Here is a 14,993-nt window from a genome sequence, read left to right on the forward strand (position 1 = left end):
CATACATTCTCCTGCCTCCAATAATATATACCTGACAGGAGCCCGTACATTCTCCTGCCTCTAATAATATATACCTGACAGGAGCCCATACATTCTCCTACCTCCAATAATATATACCTGAGAGGAGCCCATACATTCTGCTGCCTCCAATAATATATACCTGACAGGAGCCCATACATTCTCCTGCCTCCAATAATATATACCTGACAGGAGGCCATAGATTCTCCTGCCTCCAATAATATATACCTGACAGGAGCCCATAGATTCTCCTGCCTCCAATAATATATACCTGACAGGAGCCCATACATTCTCCTGCCTCCAATAATATATGCCTGACAGGAGCCCATACATTCTCCTGCCTCCAATAATATATACCTGACAGGAGCCCATACATTCTGCTGTCTCCAATAATATATACCTGACAGGAGCCCATACATTCTGCAGGCTCCAATAATATATACCTGACAGGAGCCCATACATTCTGCAGGCTCCAATAATATATACCTGATAGGAGCCCATACATTCTCCTGCCTCCAATAATATATACCTGACAGGAGCCCATACATTCTGATGCCTCCAATAATATATACCTGACAGGAGCCCATACATTCTGCTGCCTCCAATAATATATACCTGTCAGGAGCCCATACATTCTCCTGCCTCCAATAATATATACCTGACAGGAGCCCATACATTCTCCTGCCTCCAATAATATATACCTGACAGAAGCCCATACATTCTCCTACCTCCAATAATATATACCTGACAGGAGCCCATACATTCTCCTACCTCCAATAATATATACCTGACAGGAGACCATACATTCTGCTGCATCCAATAATATATACCTGACAGGAGCCCATACATTCTCCTGCCTCTAATAATATATACCTGACAGGAGCCCATACATTCTCCTACCTCCAATAATATATACCTGAGAGGAGCCCATACATTCTGCTGCCTCCAATAATATATACCTGACAGGAGCCCATACATTCTCCTGCCTCCAATAATATATACCTGACAGGAGCACATAGATTCTCCTGCCTCCAATAATATATACCTGACAGGAGCCCATACATTCTCCTGCCTCCAATAATATATACCTGACAGGAGCCCATACATTCTCCTGCCTCCAATAATATATACCTGAGAGGAGCCCATACATTCTGCTGCCTCCAATAATATATACCTGACAGGAGCCCATACATTCTGCTGCCTCCAATAATATATACCTGATAGGAGCCCATACATTCTCCTGCCTCCAATAATGTATACCTGACAGGAGCCCATACATTCTGCTGCCTCCAATAATGTATACCTGACAGGAGCCCATACATTCTCCTGCCTCTAATAATATATACCTGACAGGAGCCCATACATTCTCCTACCCCCAATAATATATACCTGAGAGGAGCCCATACATTCTGCTGCCTCCAATAATATATACCTGACAGAAGCCCATACATTCTCCTGCCTCCAATAATATATACCTGACAGGAGCCCATAGATTCTCCTGCCTCCAATAATATATACCTGACAGGAGCCCATAGATTCTCCTGCCTCCAATAATATATACCTGACAGGAGCCCATACATTCTCCTGCCTCCAATAATATATACCTGACAGGAGCCCATACATTCTCCTGCCTCCAATAATATATACCTGAGAGGAGTCCATACATTCTGCTGCCTCCAATAATATATACCTGACAGGAGCCCATACATTCTGCTGCCTCCAATAATATATACCTGATAGGAGCCCATACATTCTGCTGCCTCCAATAATATATACCTGACAGGAGCCCATACATTCTGCTGCCTCCAATAATATATACCTGACAGGAGCCCATAGATTCTGCTGCCTCCAATAATATATACCTGACAGGAGCCCATACATTCTCCTGCCTCCAATAATATATACCTGACAGGAGCCCATACATTCTCCTGCCTCCAATAATATATACCTGAGAGGAGCCCATACATTCTGCTGCCTCCAATAATATATACCTGACAGGAGCCCATACATTCTGCTGCCTCCAATAATAGATACCTGATAGGAGCCCATACATTCTCCTGCCTCCAATAATGTATACCTGACAGGAGCCCATACATTCTGCTGCCTCCAATAATGTATACCTGACAGGAGCCCATAGATTCTCCTGCCTCCAATAATATATACCTGACAGGAGCCCATACATTCTGCTGCCTCCAATAATATATACCTGACAGGAGCCCATACATTCTGCTGCCTCCAATAATATATACCTGATAGGAGCCCATACATTCTCCTGCCTCCAATAATGTATACCTGACAGGAGCCCATACATTCTGCTGCCTCCAATAATGTATACCTGACAGGAGCCCATAGATTCTCCTGCCTCCAATAATATATACCTGACAGGAGCCCATACATTCTCCTGCCTCCAATAATATATACCTGACAGGAGCCCGTACATTCTCCTGCCTCTAATAATATATACCTGACAGGAGCCCATACATTCTCCTACCTCCAATAATATATACCTGAGAGGAGCCCATACATTCTGCTGCCTCCAATAATATATACCTGACAGGAGCCCATACATTCTCCTGCCTCCAATAATATATACCTGACAGGAGGCCATAGATTCTCCTGCCTCCAATAATATATACCTGACAGGAGCCCATAGATTCTCCTGCCTCCAATAATATATACCTGACAGGAGCCCATACATTCTCCTGCCTCCAATAATATATGCCTGACAGGAGCCCATACATTCTCCTGCCTCCAATAATATATACCTGACAGGAGCCCATACATTCTGCTGTCTCCAATAATATATACCTGACAGGAGCCCATACATTCTGCAGGCTCCAATAATATATACCTGACAGGAGCCCATACATTCTGCAGGCTCCAATAATATATACCTGACAGGAGCCCATACATTCTCCTGCCTCCAATAATATATACCTGACAGGAGCCCATACATTCTGATGCCTCCAATAATATATACCTGACAGGAGCCCATACATTCTGCTGCCTCCAATAATATATACCTGATAGGAACCCATATATTCTCCTGCCTCCAATAATATATACCTGACAGGAGCCCATACATTCTGCTGCCTCCAATAATATATACCTGATAGGAACCCATATATTCTCCTGCCTCCAATAATATATACCTGAGAGGAGCCCATACATTCTGCTGCCTCCAATAATATATACCTGACAGGAGCCCATACATTCTCCTGCCTCCAATAATATATACCTGACAGGAGCCGATACATTCTCCTGCCTCCAATAATATATACCTGACAGGAGCCCATACATTCTGCTGTCTCCAATAATATATACCTGACAGGAGCCCATACATTGTGCAGGCTCCAATAATATATACCTGACAGGAGACCATACATTCTGCAGGCTCCAATAATATATACCTGACAGGAGCCCATACATTCTGCTGCCTCCAATAATATATACCTGATAGGAACCCATATATTCTCCGGCCTCCAATAATATATACCTGAGAGGAGCCCATACATTCTGCTGCCTCCAATAATATATACCTGACAGGAGCCCATACATTCTCCTGCCTCCAATAATATATACCTGACAGGAGCCCATACATTCTGCTGCCTCCAATAATATATACCTGATAGGAGCCCATACATTCTCCTGCCTCCAATAATGTATACCTGACAGGAGCCCATACATTCTGCTGCCTCCAATAATGTATACCTGACAGGAGCCCATAGATTCTCCTGCCTCCAATAATATATACCTGACAGGAGCCCATACATTCTCCTGCCTCCAATAATATATACCTGACAGGAGCCCATACATTCTCCTGCCTCTAATAATATATACCTGACAGGAGCCCATACATTCTCCTACCTCCAATAATATATACCTGAGAGGAGCCCATACATTCTGCTGCCTCCAATAATATATACCTGACAGGAGCCCATACATTCTCCTGCCTCCAATAATATATACCTGACAGGAGCCCATAGATTCTCCTGCCTCCAATAATATATACCTGACAGGAGCCCATAGATTCTCCTGCCTCCAATAATATATACCTGACAGGAGCCCATACATTCTCCTGCCTCCAATAATATATACCTGACAGGAGCCCATACATTCTGCTGCCTCCAATAATATATACCTGATAGGAACCCATATATTCTCCGGCCTCCAATAATATATACCTGAGAGGAGCCCATACATTCTGCTGCCTCCAATAATATATACCTGACAGGAGCCCATACATTCTCCTGCCTCCAATAATATATACCTGACAGGAGCCCATACATTCTCCTGCCTCCAATAATATATACCTGACAGGAGGCCATAGATTCTCCTGCCTCCAATAATATATACCTGACAGGAGCCCATATATTCTCCTGCCTCCAATAATATATACCTGACAGGAGCCCATACATTCTCCTGCCTCCAATAATATATACCTGACAGGAGCCCATACATTCTCCTGCCTCCAATAATATATACCTGACAGGAGCCCATACATTCTGCTGTCTCCAATAATATATACCTGACAGGAGCCCATACATTCTGCAGGCTCCAATAATATATACCTGACAGGAGCCCATACATTCTGCAGGCTCCAATAATATATACCTGACAGGAGCCCATAGATTGTGCTGCCTCCAATAATATATACCTGACAGGAGCCCATACATTCTGATGCCTCCAATAATATATACCTGACAGGAGCCCATACATTCTGCTGCCTCCAATAATATATACCTGATAGGAACCCATATATTCTCCTGCCTCCAATAATATATACCTGACAGGAGCCCATACATTCTGCTGCCTCCAATAATATATACCTGATAGGAACCCATATATTCTCCTGCCTCCAATAATATATACCTGAGAGGAGCCCATACATTCTGCTGCCTCCAATAATATATACCTGACAGGAGCCCATACATTCTCCTGCCTCCAATAATATATACCTGACAGGAGCCGATACATTCTCCTGCCTCCAATAATATATACCTGACAGGAGCCCATACATTCTGCTGTCTCCAATAATATATACCTGACACGAGCCCATACATTCTGCAGGCTCCAATAATATATACCTGACAGGAGCCCATACATTCTGCAGGCTCTAATAATATATACCTGACAGGAGCCCATACATTCTGCTGCCTCCAATAATATATACCTGATAGGAACCCATATATTCTCCGGCCTCCAATAATATATACCTGAGAGGAGCCCATACATTCTGCTGCCTCCAATAATATATACCTGACAGGAGCCCATACATTCTCCTGCCTCCAATAATATATAGCTGACAGGAGCCCATACATTCTGCTGCCTCCAATAATATATACCTGATAGGAGCCCATACATTCTCCTGCCTCCAATAATGTATACCTGACAGGAGCCCATACATTCTGCTGCCTCCAATAATGTATACCTGACAGGAGCCCATAGATTCTCCTGCCTCCAATAATATATACCTGACAGGAGCCCATACATTCTCCTGCCTCCAATAATATATACCTGACAGGAGCCCATACATTCTCCTGCCTCTAATAATATATACCTGACAGGAGCCCATACATTCTCCTACCTCCAATAATATATACCTGAGAGGAGCCCATACATTCTGCTGCCTCCAATAATATATACCTGACAGGAGCCCATACATTCTCCTGCCTCCAATAATATATACCTGACAGGAGCCCATAGATTCTCCTGCCTCCAATAATATATACCTGACAGGAGCCCATAGATTCTCCTGCCTCCAATAATATATACCTGACAGGAGCCCATACATTCTCCTGCCTCCAATAATATATACCTGACAGGAGCCCATACATTCTGCTGTCTCCAATAATATTTACCTGACAGGAGCCCATACATTCTGCAGGCTCCAATAATATATACCTGACAGGAGCCCATACATTCTGCAGGCTCCAATAATATATACCTGACAGGAGCCCATAGATTGTGCTGCCTCCAATAATATATACCTGACAGGAGCCCATACATTCTGATGCCTCCAATAATATATACCTGACAGGAGCCCATACATTCAGCTGCCTCCAATAATATATACCTGATAGGAACCCATATATTCTCCTGCCTCCAATAATATATACCTGACAGGAGCCCATACATTCTGCTGCCTCCAATAATATATACCTGATAGGAACCCATATATTCTCCTGCCTCCAATAATATATACCTGAGAGGAGCCCATACATTCTGCTGCCTCCAATAATATATACCTGACAGGAGCCCATACATTCTCCTGCCTCCAATAATATATACCTGACAGGAGCCAATACATTCTCCTGCCTCCAATAATATATACCTGACAGGAGCCCATACATTCTGCAGGCTCCAATAATATATACCTGACAGGAGCCCATACATTCTGCAGGCTCCAATAATATATACCTGACAGGAGCCCATAGATTGTGCTGCCTCCAATAATATATACCTGACAGGAGCCCATACATTCTGATGCCTCCAATAATATATACCTGACAGGAGCCCATACATTCTGCTGCCTCCAATAATATATACCTGATAGGAACCCATATATTCTCCTGCCTCCAATAATATATACCTGACAGGAGCCCATACATTCTGCTGCCTCCAATAATATATACCTGATAGGAACCCATATATTCTCCTGCCTCCAATAATATATACCTGAGAGGAGCCCATACATTCTGCTGCCTCCAATAATATATACCTGACAGGAGCCCATAGATTGTGCTGCCTCCAATAATATATACCTGACAGGAGCCCATACATTCTGATGCCTCCAATAATATATACCTGACAGGAGCCCATACATTCTGCTGCCTCCAATAATATATACCTGATAGGAACCCATATATTCTCCTGCCTCCAATAATATATACCTGACAGGAGCCCATACATTCTGCTGCCTCCAATAATATATACCTGATAGGAACCCATATATTCTCCTGCCTCCAATAATATATACCTGAGAGGAGCCCATACATTCTGCTGCCTCCAATAATATATACCTGACAGGAGCCCATACATTCTCCTGCCTCCAATAATATATACCTGACAGGAGCCAATACATTCTCCTGCCTCCAATAATATATACCTGACAGGAGCCCATACATTCTGCTGTCTCCAATAATATATACCTGACAGGAGCCCATACATTCTGCAGGCTCCAATAATATATACCTGACAGGAGCCCATACATTCTGCAGGCTCCAATAATATATACCAGACAGGAGCCCATACATTCTGCTGCCTCCAATAATATATACCTGATAGGAACCCATATATTCTCCGGCCTCCAATAATATATACCTGAGAGGAGCCCATACATTCTGCTGCCTCCAATAATATATACCTGACAGGAGCCCATACATTCTCCTGCCTCCAATAATATATACCTGACAGGAGCCGATACATTCTCCTGCCTCCAATAATATATACCTGATAGGAGCCCATACATTCTGCTGTCTCCAATAATATATACCTGACAGGAGCCCATACATTCTGCAGGCTCCAATAATATATACCTGACAGGAGCCCATACATTCTGCAGGCTCCAATAATATATACCTGACAGGAGCCCATACATTCTGCTGCCTCCAATAATATATACCTGATAGGAACCCATATATTCTCCGGCCTCCAATAATATATACCTGAGAGGAGCCCATACATTCTGCTGCCTCCAATAATATATACCTGACAGGAGCCCATACATTCTGCTGCCTCCAATAATATATACCTGATAGGAGCCCATACATTCTCCTGCCTCCAATAATATATACCTGATAGGAGCCCATACATTCTCCTGCCTCCAATAATATATACCTGACAGGAGCCCATAGATTCTCCTGCCTCCAATAATATATACCTGACAGGAGCCCATACATTCTGCTACCTCCAATAATATATACCTGACAGGAGCCCATACATTCTCCTACCTACAATAATATATACCTGACAGGAGCCCATATATTCTCCTGCCTCCAATAATATATACCTGACAGGAGCCCATACATTCTCCTACCTCCAATAATATATACCTGACAGGAGCCCATACATTCTGCTGCCTCCAATAATATATACCTGTCAGGAGCCCATACATTCTCCTGCCTCCAATAATATATACCTGACAGGAGCCCATATATTCTCCTGCCTCCAATAATATATACCTGACAGAAGCCCATACATTCTCCTACCTCCAATAATATATACCTGACAGGAGCCCATACATTCTCCTACCTCCAATAATATATACCTGACAGGAGACCATACATTCTGCTGCATCCAATAATATATACCTGACAGGAGCCCATACATTCTCCTGCCTCTAATAATATATACCTGACAGGAGCCCATACATTCTCCAACCTCCAATAATATATACCTGAGAGGAGCCCATACATTCTGCTGCCTCCAATAATATATACCTGACAGGAGCCCATACATTCTCCTGCCTCCAATAATATATACCTGACAGGAGCCCATAGATTCTCCTGCCTCCAATAATATATACCTGACAGGAGCCCATACATTCTCCTGCCTCCAATAATATATACCTGACAGGAGCCCATACATTCTCCTGCCTCCAATAATATATACCTGAGAGGAGCCCATACATTCTGCTGTCTCCAATAATATATACCTGACAGGAGCCCATACATTCTGCTGCCTCCAATAATATATACCTGATAGGAGCCCATACATTCTCCTGCCTCCAAAAATGTATACCTGACAGGAGCCCATACATTCTGCTGCCTCCAATAATGTATACCTGACAGGAGCCCATACATTCTCCTGCCTCTAATAATATATACCTGACAGGAGCCCATACATTCTCCTACCTCCAATAATATATACCTGAGAGGAGCCCATACATTCTGCTGCCTCCAATAATATATACCTGACAGGAGCCCATACATTCTCCTGCCTCCAATAATATATAGCTGACAGGAGCCCATAGATTCTCCTGCCTCCAATAATATATACCTGACAGGAGCCCATAGATTCTCCTGCCTCCAATAATATATACCTGACAGGAGCCCATACATTCTCCTGCCTCCAATAATATATACCTGACAGGAGCCCATACATTCTCCTGCCTCCAATAATATATACCTGAGAGGAGTCCATACATTCTGCTGCCTCCAATAATATATACCTGACAGGAGCCCATACATTCTGATGCCTCCAATAATATATACCTGATAGGAGCCCATACATTCTGCTGCCTCCAATAATATATACCTGACAGGAGCCCATACATTCTGCTGCCTCCAATAATATATACCTGACAGGAGCCCATAGATTCTGCTGCCTCCAATAATATATACCTGACAGGAGCCCATACATTCTCCTGCCTCCAATAATATATACCTGACAGGAGCCCATACATTCTCCTGCCTCCAATAATATATACCTGAGAGGAGCCCATACATTCTGCTGCCTCCAATAATATATACCTGACAGGAGCCCATACATTCTGCTGCCTCCAATAATAGATACCTGATAGGAGCCCATACATTCTCCTGCCTCCAATAATGTATACCTGACAGGAGCCCATACATTCTGCTGCCTCCAATAATGTATACCTGACAGGAGCCCATAGATTCTCCTGCCTCCAATAATATATACCTGACAGGAGCCCATACATTCTGCTGCCTCCAATAATATATACCTGACAGGAGCCCATACATTCTGCTGCCTCCAATAATATATACCTGATAGGAGCCCATACATTCTCCTGCCTCCAATAATGTATACCTGACAGGAGCCCATACATTCTGCTGCCTCCAATAATGTATACCTGACAGGAGCCCATAGATTCTCCTGCCTCCAATAATATATACCTGACAGGAGCCCATACATTCTCCTGCCTCCAATAATATATACCTGACAGGAGCCCATACATTCTCCTGCCTCTAATAATATATACCTGACAGGAGCCCATACATTCTCCTACCTCCAATAATATATACCTGAGAGGAGCCCATACATTCTGCTGCCTCCAATAATATATACCTGACAGGAGCCCATACATTCTCCTGCCTCCAATAATATATACCTGACAGGAGCCCATAGATTCTCCTGCCTCCAATAATATATACCTGACAGGAGCCCATAGATTCTCCTGCCTCCAATAATATATACCTGACAGGAGCCCATACATTCTCCTGCCTCCAATAATATATACCTGACAGGAGCCCATACATTCTCCTGCCTCCAATAATATATACCTGACAGGAGCCCATACATTCTGCAGGCTCCAATAATATATACCTGACAGGAGCCCATACATTCTGCAGGCTCCAATAATATATACCTGATAGGAGCCCATAGATTGTGCTGCCTCCAATAATATATACCTGACAGGAGCCCATACATTCTGATGCCTCCAATAATATATACCTGACAGGAGCCCATACATTCTGCTGCCTCCAATAATATATACCTGATAGGAACCCATATATTCTCCTGCCTCCAATAATATATACCTGACAGGAGCCCATACATTCTGCTGCCTCCAATAATATATACCTGATAGGAACCCATATATTCTCCTGCCTCCAATAATATATACCTGAGAGGACCCAATACATTCTGCTGCCTCCAATAATATATACCTGACAGGAGCCCATACATTCTCCTGCCTCCAATAATATATACCTGACAGGAGCCGATACATTCTCCTGCCTCCAATAATATATACCTGACAGGAGCCCATACATTCTGCTGTCTCCAATAATATATACCTGACAGGAGCCCATACATTCTGCAGGCTCCAATAATATATACCTGACAGGAGCCCATACATTCTGCAGGCTCCAATAATATATACCTGACAGGAGCCCATACATTCTGCTGCCTCCAATAATATATACCTGATAGGAACCCATATATTCTCCGGCCTCCAATAATATATACCTGAGAGGAGCCCATACATTCTGCTGCCTCCAATAATATATACCTGACAGGAGCCCATACATTCTCCTGCCTCCAATAATATATACCTGACAGGAGCCCATACATTCTGCTGCCTCCAATAATATATACCTGATAGGAGCCCATACATTCTCCTGCCTCCAATAATGTATACCTGACAGGAGCCCATACATTCTGCTGCCTCCAATAATGTATACCTGACAGGAGCCCATACATTCTCCTGCCTCCAATAATATATACCTGACAGGAGCCCATACATTCTCCTGCCTCCAATAATATATACCTGACAGGAGCCCATACATTCTCCTGCCTCTAATAATATATACCTGACAGGAGCCCATACATTCTCCTACCTCCAATAATATATACCTGAGAGGAGCCCATACATTCTGCTGCCTCCAATAATATATACCTGACAGGAGCCAATACATTCTCCTGCCTCCAATAATATATACCTGACAGGAGCCCATAGATTCTCCTGCCTCCAATAATATATACCTGACAGGAGCCCATAGATTCTCCTGCCTCCAATAATATATACCTGACAGGAGCCCATACATTCTGCAGGCTCCAATAATATATACCTGACAGGAGCCCATAGATTGTGCTGCCTCCAATAATATATACCTGACAGGAGCCCATACATTCTGATGCCTCCAATAATATATACCTGACAGGAGCCCATACATTCTGCTGCCTCCAATAATATATACCTGATAGGAACCCATATATTCTCCGGCCTCCAATAATATATACCTGAGAGGAGCCCATACATTCTGCTGCCTCCAATAATATATACCTGACAGGAGCCCATACATTCTCCTGCCTCCAATAATATATACCTGACAGGAGCCCATACATTCTGCTGCCTCCAATAATATATACCTGATAGGAGCCCATACATTCTCCTGCCTCCAATAATGTATACCTGACAGGAGCCCATACATTCTGCTGCCTCCAATAATGTATACCTGACAGGAGCCCATACATTCTCCTGCCTCCAATAATATATACCTGACAGGAGCCCATACATTCTCCTGCCTCCAATAATATATACCTGACAGGAGCCCATACATTCTCCTGCCTCTAATAATATATACCTGACAGGAGCCCATACATTCTCCTACCTCCAATAATATATACCTGAGAGGAGCCCATACATTCTGCTGCCTCCAATAATATATACCTGACAGGAGCCAATACATTCTCCTGCCTCCAATAATATATACCTGACAGGAGCCCATAGATTCTCCTGCCTCCAATAATATATACCTGACAGGAGCCCATAGATTCTCCTGCCTCCAATAATATATACCTGACAGGAGCCCATACATTCTGCAGGCTCCAATAATATATACCTGACAGGAGCCCATAGATTGTGCTGCCTCCAATAATATATACCTGACAGGAGCCCATACATTCTGATGCCTCCAATAATATATACCTGACAGGAGCCCATACATTCTGCTGCCTCCAATAATATATACCTGATAGGAACCCATATATTCTCCTGCCTCCAATAATATATACAGGACAGGAGCCCATAGATTCTGCTGCCTCCAATAATATATACCTGACAGGAGCCCATACATTCTGCTACCTCCAATAATATATACCTGACAGGAGCCCATAGATTCTGCTGCCTCCAATAATATATACCTGATAGGAGCCCATACATTCTCCTGCCTCCAATAATATATACCTGAGAGGAGCCCATACATTCTGCTGCCTCCAATAATATATACCTGACAGGAGCCCATACATTCTGCTGCCTCCAATAATAGATACCTGATAGGAGCCCATACATTCTCCTGCCTCCAATAATGTATACCTGACAGGAGCCCATACATTCTGCTGCCTCCAATAATGTATACCTGACAGGAGCCCATAGATTCTCCTGCCTCCAATAATATATACCTGACAGGAGCCCATACATTCTGCTGCCTCCAATAATATATACCTGACAGGAGCCCATACATTCTGCTGCCTCCAATAATATATACCTGATAGGAGCCCATACATTCTCCTGCCTCCAATAATGTATACCTGACAGGAGCCCATACATTCTGCTGCCTCCAATAATGTATACCTGACAGGAGCCCATAGATTCTCCTGCCTCCAATAATATATACCTGACAGGAGCCCATACATTCTCCTGCCTCCAATAATATATACCTGACAGGAGCCCATACATTCTCCTGCCTCTAATAATATATACCTGACAGGAGCCCATACATTCTCCTACCTCCAATAATATATACCTGAGAGGAGCCCATACATTCTGCTGCCTCCAATAATATATACCTGACAGGAGCCCATACATTCTCCTGCCTCCAATAATATATACCTGACAGGAGCCCATAGATTCTCCTGCCTCCAATAATATATACCTGACAGGAGCCCATAGATTCTCCTGCCTCCAATAATATATACCTGACAGGAGCCCATACATTCTCCTGCCTCCAATAATATATACCTGACAGGAGCCCATACATTCTCCTGCCTCCAATAATATATACCTGACAGGAGCCCATACATTCTGCAGGCTCCAATAATATATACCTGACAGGAGCCCATACATTCTGCAGGCTCCAATAATATATACCTGATAGGAGCCCATAGATTGTGCTGCCTCCAATAATATATACCTGACAGGAGCCCATACATTCTGATGCCTCCAATAATATATACCTGACAGGAGCCCATACATTCTGCTGCCTCCAATAATATATACCTGATAGGAACCCATATATTCTCCTGCCTCCAATAATATATACCTGACAGGAGCCCATACATTCTGCTGCCTCCAATAATATATACCTGATAGGAACCCATATATTCTCCTGCCTCCAATAATATATACCTGAGAGGACCCAATACATTCTGCTGCCTCCAATAATATATACCTGACAGGAGCCCATACATTCTCCTGCCTCCAATAATATATACCTGACAGGAGCCGATACATTCTCCTGCCTCCAATAATATATACCTGACAGGAGCCCATACATTCTGCTGTCTCCAATAATATATACCTGACAGGAGCCCATACATTCTGCAGGCTCCAATAATATATACCTGACAGGAGCCCATACATTCTGCAGGCTCCAATAATATATACCTGACAGGAGCCCATACATTCTGCTGCCTCCAATAATATATACCTGATAGGAACCCATATATTCTCCGGCCTCCAATAATATATACCTGAGAGGAGCCCATACATTCTGCTGCCTCCAATAATATATACCTGACAGGAGCCCATACATTCTCCTGCCTCCAATAATATATACCTGACAGGAGCCCATACATTCTGCTGCCTCCAATAATATATACCTGATAGGAGCCCATACATTCTCCTGCCTCCAATAATGTATACCTGACAGGAGCCCATACATTCTGCTGCCTCCAATAATGTATACCTGACAGGAGCCCATACATTCTCCTGCCTCCAATAATATATACCTGACAGGAGCCCATACATTCTCCTGCCTCCAATAATATATACCTGACAGGAGCCCATACATTCTCCTGCCTCTAATAATATATACCTGACAGGAGCCCATACATTCTCCTACCTCCAATAATATATACCTGAGAGGAGCCCATACATTCTGCTGCCTCCAATAATATATACCTGACAGGAGCCAATACATTCTCCTGCCTCCAATAATATATACCTGACAGGAGCCCATAGATTCTCCTGCCTCCAATAATATATACCTGACAGGAGCCCATAGATTCTCCTGCCTCCAATAATATATACCTGACAGGAGCCCATACATTCTGCAGGCTCCAATAATATATACCTGACAGGAGCCCATAGATTGTGCTGCCTCCAATAATATATACCTGACAGGAGCCCATACATTCTGATGCCTCCAATAATATATACCTGACAGGAGCCCATACATTCTGCTGCCTCCAATAATATATACCTGATAGGAACCCATATATTCTCCGGCCTCCAATAATATATACCTGAGAGGAGCCCATACATTCTGCTGCCTCCAATAATATAT

Source organism: Phyllobates terribilis, unplaced genomic scaffold, assembly GCF_046119375.1.
Source record: "Phyllobates terribilis strain yellow unplaced genomic scaffold, ASM4611937v1 Scaffold_5__5_contigs__length_657084704, whole genome shotgun sequence".
NCBI classification, from domain to species: Eukaryota; Metazoa; Chordata; class Amphibia; order Anura; family Dendrobatidae; genus Phyllobates; species Phyllobates terribilis.